This window comes from Cydia strobilella, chromosome 18 (genome assembly GCF_947568885.1).
Source record: "Cydia strobilella chromosome 18, ilCydStro3.1, whole genome shotgun sequence".
NCBI lineage: Eukaryota > Metazoa > Arthropoda > Insecta > Lepidoptera > Tortricidae > Cydia > Cydia strobilella.
This window is the reverse complement of record NC_086058.1, coordinates 3,603,096-3,614,244: the sequence shown is the minus strand read 5'-3', so window position 1 is coordinate 3,614,244 and position 11,149 is coordinate 3,603,096.

The following is an 11,149-nucleotide window of genomic DNA, read 5'->3' as shown; positions in this document are numbered from 1 at the left end:
ATGAGATTAGAGTATACGAATTTTTAATTATTGAGGAAATTTAATTATTCAGAATATCGAATGCTTTTTCATTTCTCATGCTCTGAAAGAGGGTCATTGTTGTTATAAAAGGTGTGCAGAAAATCATACGTCTCTGCACTAGTGCATTTTACGTTCCAGGTACAATTTTTTTTACGATAAGCAATTGTAATTTGGGTTTAAATGAATTTGTTATAAAATTTCCGTTCTGATATTTAACTCCCCATTCCATAAATAACGATACTTTTGTCTAAATTGTTAATTGAAAGGCTCAAGAAATACTATAAAAATGTATACTTAGTCATGTTTTTAAAAACCACATGCATTTTACATTCCTCGTATTCGAAATGAAAAGTAGAGTGTTTAACTCGGGTGACAGGCATCATTTCACCCTCGGACTATTGGCGCTCTCACTGCGTTCGAGCGCCAAACAACCTCGGCAGGAATGAGTGTCTTTCATCCCTTGGTTAACAATCTACTATTCCACTTTCTGAAGTTTCTGATATATGATAGCGTTCACACCTGTATATTGCTCTATTTTACGTTCTAAGGTGGGTCACAAATCAATTTGCTCGATTGTACAGTTACGAAACGGCACAAATTTTACCGTTAAATTAGTTTAATGTTTGACACTATTTTTTAAGCGTTAAATAGGTTTGGTAAACATTGCAATAGGAACAAGTTTAAGTAGTAGTTTTCCTTACGAGTGCAGACTTTGATCGAGAACCGAGCAAGCAATAAAAAAGGTCCTATAACAGAATCACGAGCGAAACAAGTTGTTTGAGTTTAATATCTAGAGCACACCGATGGATTCCAGGCACGAGAAGTAAAAAATGATGATCACGCGTGCACATAATATAACTTTTCACCTCAGTAATGAGATCATAATACTACAGAACTTACTACTAAAGTATACTACCAAAAAGATACTAACAAATAATAGTAGTTTATGCAACTGATACATAATGAGAGGCCTTAAAACACGTGTGGTTTTATGAAACGAGCGTTACGGGTTTCATAATAGAATTTCACAAGTGTTTTAAGGCCTAATTTATTTACAGTTGCATACACTACTTTATCTACACACATATCATAAGTACCTACTCTTATACTCTAAGATGGGTTCAGAAGCCGTAGGGAAATTACCTGCATTGCTACGAGTGCTACCTGTAAAATATCTAAAGACTATAGATATTAACATAATGCAATATAAATAAAAGTTATTGAACCGCTTCTAGTTCATAATCCTAGATATTAAACACGCGTGCTTTTTCATTATAATAAATAAAACTTGTTAAAGAATGAATGATAATCCGATTGACTTAAGAAGGTAGCTGATTGCTAACTTGCTAATAATATGTATGGAAACGGAGCCTTCTTAAATTTGTCGAGTAGATTATTTTACAACACGGCTGGCGGGCGCCGGCGCCCCGCCGACCGCCTGCCGCGGCATGGAGACTGTATAAAGGAGCCCAATCTCTATGTATGAAAAGTGTCCATCAAAAAACAGTAATTAGGCGGCGCCACCATACACCGAAATACTACCAAAAACAACCTACGTAATTTGGTCGGGTTATATGTTGCCTTATATGGTTCATGTTATACTCATGTCCCAGAGCCTAACTAGCGCCACCGGAGAGATACTATTATTTAAAGCTTAACGCGGTCACTTTTACAACAATTCTGCCATAAGAGATTGCGATCCTTTCTATACCATCCATAGCCGCGGCCCGCGGCCGCCCTGCCAGCGGCAGGGTCGGGGCGCGGCAGGCAGTATCCGCAGTATGACAGATTTTAGACTTTTACTTACTAACTGTTTTAACGATAAAAAATTTATTAATATGGTTTCTTTTTTTTTCTTCGCAAGTGTGTTGAAAAACGTCGTATGAAACGCGTGTGTATTGCCATTACACACAAGGTAGCACACTTGTATCACAATGTACTAAAGTAGGTAGTTTAAAATACATCGCTTCATTATTACGTTTATAACGTTACTCGCATTCGTCGACTATTTAATTACCCCATTAAGGCCTCTCGTAAAGTTGCATAATGTTAAATTTTATGTAAATGATAAATTCTTGTAAGCCCCCCAGACTGTGACCTTGAAAGGTCAGTGAGCTAGATGCGTCAGCACAGAAATATGGTGCCGAACTCGTGGAAGTCAATGGCCATCAGTGGAACACGTGCGTATTTCGAAGAAACCTTTGCATAATTAATTTTTATACATAAATAGGCATGTGTATCAGAGGGCCTACCGCGAACCCTGAAGTTCGCAAATTGCGGGCATCTTTTGTACATAAATAGGCATGTGTATCAGAGGGCCTAACGCGAACCCTGAAGTTCGCAAATTGCGGGCATCTTTTGTACATAAATAGGCATGTGTATCAGAGGGCCTACCGCGAACCCTGAAGTTCGCAAATTGCGGGCATCTTTTGTACGTAAATAGGCATGTGTATCAGAGGGCCTACCGCGAACCCTGAAGTTCGCAAATTGCGGGCATCTTTCTCTTTAACTCCAATTAAGGCATAATTAGAGAGACAGAGAAAAATGCCCGCAATTTGCGAACTTCGGGGTTCGCGGTAGGCCCTCTAAACATCTTACTTGATAACGCTTGTATCTCGGACGAGACTTACGGTAGGCGCCTCCAAGGCGCATAATGAAGGTGATGGTGAAAATATGTGGCTTTCCATTTGCAATAATTAAGGACGTTTCAATCAGACTTTCAGTTGAAATTTCAGATGGAAACTTCCTTATTGCACTTGAAGCATAAGAACCCGGAGCGGCGGAAAGCGCCGAAATTTTAAAACGTAATAAATATAAGAGCCTCGGTAGAGAGTATCATTTCGTTCCATTTGGAGTTGAAACTCTAGGTCCATGGGGTCCCAGCGCGCATAAGTTGTTTGCAGAAATCGCGAAGCGTCTGGTTGACGTAACTGGTGACCGAAGAGCTGGCGGCTTTCTCGCACAACGTATCAGCATTGCGATACAGCGGGGAAATGCCGCCAGCATCCTTGGTACAATGCCTCAAGGGCCTATTTTAGATTTAAGCTAGTTATTAATTTCGTTTACGTAGTACCACTGTATATATCTTGAACCCTTTTGTGATGGAAAGCCACATATTCCTTGTCAACGCGTAAAGCGCCAATTAGACAGTTCAAGAACTTACATGCAATATTCGATACCTACATTGGTAACTACAGAGTACAATGAATAGGGTATTTGACACGTTGCATTTTATAATTAAATCTAGTTAAATATATAGAAAATGAGCAATTTATAACAATAAATTGGAAACATAAAAAATATATGGGAATAATAAAAAAATACAAGACCTCAAGTTTCGAAAAAAAAACTTTTTTTTATAACTTTCAAATAGGAAAAAATAACGGTACCATTCGATTCGTTACATGTTATTTAAAAAATATTGTATAGCAACAATATACATAAACGCAACATTTCACCGACAGAATCGCAATTTTTCTTGTTTTCCATACGTCGAAACGACTTCTAAGCAAAAAGCGGCTTCTAAGTAGTTTTTTTTTTTTTGTTTTTTACTGAAAATTTAACAAGAATTACATCAATAAGTACCTTAATCTAATGTTTCGCCAAACTGTGAAACAGTTTGTTGGCGGTAAGTGACACAGTGAAGTGACGTCACGATGTGTTGCCACTCTCAGCGTTTGCTCAGTAAAGTGGCGATGCCAGACTTTGACCATCATTTGTGACTTTTGTATTGCTTTAAGACAATAGGTCCTACCGTCCCATACAGACATTTGATCCTCAAAACAAACCTCATCGACTACCCTATTCAGTCGAGCGACCAAATAACGCATTGTAACGAAAATCGCATGCTGCCTAGTTCTTGAACCGTCTAAATTGCATTAGGTATATCAACATTAGGTATTTCGTGTATTAGTGACGATACTAAGACGGGAGATTATGTTACTGTTTGAATTTATTTTGCCTCTGGGCATACTGAACATTCAAACGTGTTTTACATATGCTTACCAATCGCTAATGTGTACTCTTATTGAATTACCGCTTACTCGTAGATAGACAGGTTAATAAGGGCAGTTTACTCAGTTTAGGTATAGTGTCAAAGAAATAAATAAATCTACTAAGAACATTAGGCAGCCGTATAATAAAACGGCGTATAATGTGAGATATGATGGACGGACCGGCGCGCGCAGTTAGGCACCATTATGCATGCGTCCGCGGCAGTGAATATCAAATCGGCCGTTTACCATGTTGTATAACAAGAACACTTCAACTTCATCACTAAGGCCCCATTCGTACGAGAGCTTAAAAAGCGTTGCGTGTGCGACCCATAAGCGATATCTCTTTATCGCTCTTACTTATGGGTGCGTCGCACACGCAACGCTTTTTAACGCTTTTTGTGAGAAGTTTGTCGTTCAAGGGTGTCGATGCCGAATGCCGAAGCCGATGGCCTAGGGCTATGGTTGACTCTCGCCCTTGCCCCTTGGCGAAGCCCATGTTGTCGTTCCATCATGTCTTAGATTAGGATAGGTATGACGCAGTCTGGACTTCTGGACTACCTTACCAAAACCTTACCTTTACGAAAACTTGTATCTTGTAGAGGCAGTGATTTATAGTAATTGTAATTCGTTGATCATGGTGATGGCTCCAGCCATTCGTTTTGATTCAGTGGTTTTAGGGGGCGTTTTAAAAATAGTATAATCGCATTTGCAGGTATATATATATTTTTTAATTTTAGTGTCAAAAATAACACACACAAAAACAAACTTCCTTTTGGGACGATGATTCACTTATTTTAAGTGTGCACGTTCTAATTCAATCTAATAAAATTATGAGAAATAGAAGGACCGACGAAATATCCAGGGAAGAAAGTAGAAACTATGTTAGTGTGGAGAAGCGGCCGTCCACTTTCCTCTTGATAAATACAATTACGTGAAGTTGTGCAAAAATAAAGCGAAAAATTAATGAGATTTTAGACAAACATACAGCGACTAAAGTGAATGAAACAGTTATATCGAAATCAATTTTGAGCTCGCCGTCCGCGGTCACATTACAATTTCAAAATATAGTATTTTTTGTAGTCTCGTTCATCGAATATGTATTACCTTGTTGTCACCTTTAGTTTATGCCTACTTTGTTGAAAAACAGCCAAAATTCTGACGCTAGACGCTACAGTTTTAGAATGATGTTTATGTAACCTACGAATATATATTTTTTCACCGCACTAGCTGGTAAAGGCTCTCTTGATTGCTCAAAAACTCAATAAACAAAAGGTCAATAAACTGCAAAAATTAGTTATTAATCAAGTTATACCTACTGCATGTGACATAAGTACGTTACGTTAGTTAGTAGTTAGTTTGTACCTAACAATATCTGCTTTCGAATTATTTGCGAAATTAATATGTTTTCCGTAAACCAAATTAATCAAAGTAATCGATTTCATTTAAAAGTTCGTGTGGTCAGAATTTTTCTGGGCCCATAACCTATACTACTATTATATAAAGTTTATTAACATGGTAAATGAAAATGATCGAAAGGACTAATTGAGAGTTCGAATTAGCATTATTAATATGCTAACACAAACAGTACCTATAGGTACCTATTATACTCCCTAGTAAAAACGTAAATTCATATTTTTATCGTGTTATAGTCGGTGCAACGTAAGAATTGATATTAGACAGTTATAAATTGACCCTTGTATAAGTATATGAAGCTATCAATTAAACAGTAGCTCTCAGAACCCTAAATAAGGCAAAACGTCGATTCCCATAAAGGTTTCATGCTTAACTGTCTCAAAACTGGCTGTTAATTTTTCTTAACAACACGCTAATTGGGTACACTACTTTCTGAAAACTCCTAAATTTAAGGTCCTCATCATTATCAAATGTGTATATGACTCAAATATCCGTTCTTAGGTAGGTTGCGCCGGCGCCGACTATACCCGCATACCGTCAGCGTCAATGATAATCTCTTACAAGCACCGTCCTTAACACAGTTTACAAACTAGCCATTTGTAAACTTTATTGCAATGTGATAACGTCTACTAAACTAAACAGTTTATTTTCTTATGCCTCCTCTACACGATGGGCCATCATACTGGCCCACTAAGATGGGCTAGAGAGGGTAGTGGTTTCGGATTGCTTATAGCGCAGCGTTATGGCGATGGGATAGCTACGGTGTCGGTTTTTCGTCCGCACATCAAGGGTAGTGGGCCAGCGATAGAGCGTATGCATCTACACGTGGCCGATTCCATTGTGCGTGCTCTCAACCATCGCATGGCCATCTCGCTGGTCCAGCGCTGGGCCGTCGTGTAGAGGGGCCATTAACTGTTAGGCCATAGTGCTTCAAATAAAAGTCGCAAGGCCTACAAAAATATTTCCTTTATGGACTTTATTAAACACGTATTAGGATTAAAAGCAGAATGTATTAGATTTAATCAATTTTGTCACCTGCTGGGTTCAGACTTCTAATCCTCGTGGGTTTTGCCATAATCTACCATTTTCTAAGAGCTTTATAACAAAGAGATATGGCTCTGGCTCTGTATGAAGAGACATTACTGTGGAAAATACTATTGAGCGCGAACTTGTAGATACTTGGAAAAGTATTCGAGTGTGGCAGATACTTTTGGCGCGTTGTTTAATCCGCTACAACTGGTATTGCTGCTGACCTGACTTTACTTAATTATACCTATATCTAGGCATCGTATTACAACATTCCGGCACGTCTCAAATGACCTATATATTGGGGCATCGAACTTTGGACTAGATAGGTCACCTTAGTCTAGATCAGTCTAGTCTAGTTACTTTACATACTCAAGGTGACCACACAGGTAGGCAGCTCGGCAGGACACGATCTTGAATGGAATGATATTTGGAATTCAACACATTATAAGATCAGTCTAAAAATAAACTTTAACATAAACGACTTCTTAAAAGGGTACGCCATAATTTGATAGATTTCATCAGATATACTACATGATCAAAATGTCGCTTTTCAAGACAAGAATTTAAATACAATAAAAAAAACCGAAAACTATTACTCTTAGGTGGGCCGAACACATTTCAGAAAAAGGTCACTTCTGAAAAGCTCTTTTTATTCTTTCTTTTCCATTATTAGTTTTTACGTCTTTCGGACCAGAGGAGAAGTCGGTTTCAGTCAAGTCGAACTCACAATGAATAGAGCCAAGACAGTTGATGCCCAACCATGCGAAAGATGGGCAGGATATAACATTAGATATTTGTCGACAGGTACATGTACTTTGGTTGGGCTAGTAAGTACCCTTCGACAACAGACAGGTAAAATTAAAAAAAATAAAAATAAGCTTAAAGGAAATTACTACAAATTGTATAAGTCATGTAAAATACTTCCTATACATCAAAAGGTGCAATATAGGATACCAGTAGAAAATTGTTTTGATGATAAATTTAAGGTGCTGAAACAAAGTAGATATAAGTAGAACCAAGAACATAAGGCTTAATAAAAATTGTACAAAACACTGCTAAAAACTATTATGGCAATAGGACTAATTTGTTTTTGATACCAATTTTATAACGAAATTAACTACCTAAGAGAAGAAAATAAATGTAGTATGGCTAAATTTAAAAATGAGTTAAAAAAAACGTTATTGGAAAAGATACCCTAATATTAAAACTGTAAACTATATTTGTATTTACCTTAATTAGTTGTTAAAATAGTTTAAAAGGTGTAGTGACAATTAAACAAAAAGATAAAATAATATATCTTTTTTAATTTAGTTTTTTAAGTGCATAAATGTGTAAAATGTAAAAATGAGCGCTATCTCGCCAGCAAACTGCAATCGCAGTTTGGCGAGGAATATAATTATAAGAAAATTGTTGTGTTGTACTTTGTGATAAATAATAAAAAAAAAAAACGATCGACGTGTCGCCAACGCCTGGAAGCTCTTCCATTCCTCCTTGAAGACGCTAATCAAGGGCAATCTTCCACTCTCTTTAAAGCGCACTTGTCGACATGTGTATGCTCCCATACAATAGTTATTTGTTATACAAGGGTGCAAAGTTGTATTTTACCCGCGAGTGTGGAATTGAAACACGAGCAAGCGAAAGGATTCTATAGTTGGTTCTAAAATAGAATCCCGAGCGTAGCGAGTGTTTTAACACACGAGAAGTAAAATACATTTGCACCCGTGTGTAACACAAAACTTTTCCCCTCACTATAGCGAGGAAAGTGCAACATCCACAGGCGTTAGATCATCTTCTTCAACTGGAATCACTCATTTTTTTACGATATTATAACAAAAAACTCTGGAAATTCTGTACTTTTACGTGAGAAGTTTTTAAGTAAAATTTTTGTTGACAATTTTGACATTTCTGACGTATGAAATGTCAATGATGCGTTTTGAAATTGCATCGACTTCACTTGTGCGTTCAGAATTATATTTAACATTATGGAATTTTAAGGTTTATGACATAAAATCATTAAATAAAGCTAAATTTGGTATTTTTTATTAGATTCTCAAACCATTTATTTAATGATAATTAATATCGAACGAACCATTATCATGAGCGTTTTACGTTTTGTTATCTGTCAAGCTACTTAAACACGCTCAATCCAAGGTCAAATTACTTTCCCCACTAGTGGATAAAACGCGTTTTTCCCCGCTTGTATTGAAGGATAAACGACAACTTTCCGAGCTAGTGAGGGGAAAAATATTTTTTTTTGTTTTTTAGGGTTCCGTACCCAAAGGGTAAAAACGGGACCCTATTACTAAGATTCCGCTGTCCGTCTGTCCGTCTGTCCGTCTGTCTGTCCGTCTGTCCGTCTGTCACCAGGCTGTATCTCATAAACCGTGATAGCTAGACAGTTGAAATTTTCACAGATGATGTATTTCTGTTGCCGCTATAACAACAAATACTAAAAACAGAATTAAATAAATATTTAAGTGGGGGTCCCATACAACAAACGTGATTTTTTTGGCATTTTTTTGCATAATGGTACGGAACCCTTCGTGCGCGAGTCCGACTCACACTTGGCCGGTTTTATTTTTGCTTCAACTCATTGGTAAATGGTGTCCCTAAATGGGTGTCGTCACATGGTCTAAATTCAGTATTCTTTATAGCAGAATACACACATTGTTTATGGATTGCGCTGATAGATTTTTACCGAGCGTTAGCGAATTTCCAAGTTGCTTTCGCTTTCGTATATTCTCCTCTACAGGTCGCAATTCTCGACCGATTCTCGTGAAATTTTGTGAGTAGGTTCGATGATTATATACAGGTGTAACAAAAATAGTGGGGTTCCGTTTAAGGGCATATTCGGTAACGTGTTCTGCTGATTAGGAACAATTTTTGCCCTTTGTATGGAGGGTTGGCCGTCTAAGACTTTGACGACCTGCCCCATAGAAACAAATCAAATCCAAATGAACGTCGTTAAATATTTATCATTCAAAATCATCATTTAAAAGTCAATTGTACTAGTTAACATAAGGAAACAACTCAAAATTTGTAGTGTTAGCCGTTCGAATAAAAAAACCGCAAATCGATGTACAGGTTAGCCGTTTAGCACACGCATACTAGAGGTCAAAACAAAATTTTTGACCCGCAGTTCCTAAAAAAAATTCCCTTAGGAGGGGAGTTCTGAAACATTAATTTAATTGTATGGAAAAAAAATGTGAAAACCTATCGTGTATTATATCATACGAAAGGGCTTTTTGAGGCGATTCGAAAAATATACCTCATCATTACATTTCAGCCATTTTTTTTAAATTAAAATAAAAAGAATTTTCAAAATATACCAAGTTTGGGCTCCTCCAGATACGATATAGCTGATTTTTTTTGTACAATATACCACAAATAATACGCGATACTCTCATATCCAACCCCAAGAAAGCAATTTTAAAAATAATATCATTAACCTCTCTAATACACACACACACATCCTCACATCCTTCATCATCCTTCATTATCTCATTATCCTTTTACACAGGTAGCCTTTGGGTTAGCTATACCCAAATAGATTAGATTAGATTAGATATATTTATTTCTTAAAGAAAAAGGCAGAGTATTTTACAAAAAGGGATAAAACTAAGGCTTTCACCAAAAGATCGTCAACTTAAGATTAGAACAGAAATCAAATAATAGAATATAAAATTAATAAATAAAACAAATGTCACAAAAAAAGAGATGTCAATGTATACATAGCTACGGCCAACCTAGGTTTTGTCGAATGTCAAGAACAAGAAAAAAAAAATAACAGAAAACAAAAATATTTACAAAAAAAATACTAAGATATAAAGTAACTTCATCAGAGTTTACATCAAAATAAAAATATATTAAATGTCAGCGATCTTAATAGCTAGAATATTAATGGCAATGTCAATTCATATCAAATTAAATTAAATGTCACAATAATAAAATAGGTATAAAATCAATATAAAATTATAACATAATAAATTATTTCTGACTATATTCTTTAACTGAATATAGCGACATTTCTATTAAAAGTTCTTTCAGTTCGTGTGCAAACTTGTCATTGGAAGTTTCTTTTCTGAGGCTGGCGGGTAGTCGCTCGTATCGTATATTAACGCTCTACGAGTGGTGTACAACAACGCCTTCAGAGTGCTGGTTGGGCTGCCTAGGTTCTGTAGCGCCTCCGCCATGTTTGCGGAGGCTCGAACCGATGGCTTTGCAGCAATTATACCCAAAAAAGCGGCCTCACTACTGCGCAGAACCAGGGATAGCACAAACAGCATTCTAACGATGATTGCTGATCAAGTTTGTTGTCCAATAATGATAACCTTAATTAAATTAATTAAGTCTAATATAACTTTTAAGTATTAACATAGTTTTTAAGCCTTATGATATGTAATACTAACACAATGGGATCATATTATCTTGAAAATAAATAACTGAATTGAATTAACAATTTTATTTTTTATTTTTTAATTTTACATATATCGTTGTCGGGTACTCAGAACTCAGCCTTCTTGAGCTTACTGTGGTGCTTAGTCAATCTGTGTAATAATGTCCTATAATATTTATTTATTATTTAATAAATTTAATTGTTCTGTCTGTCTGCAAGTCTGGGGAAAGTTTTCCGAACTTCAATCAACCTAATAAACATTTAATAAGACTAATGTCAGTGTTCTAGTGACACA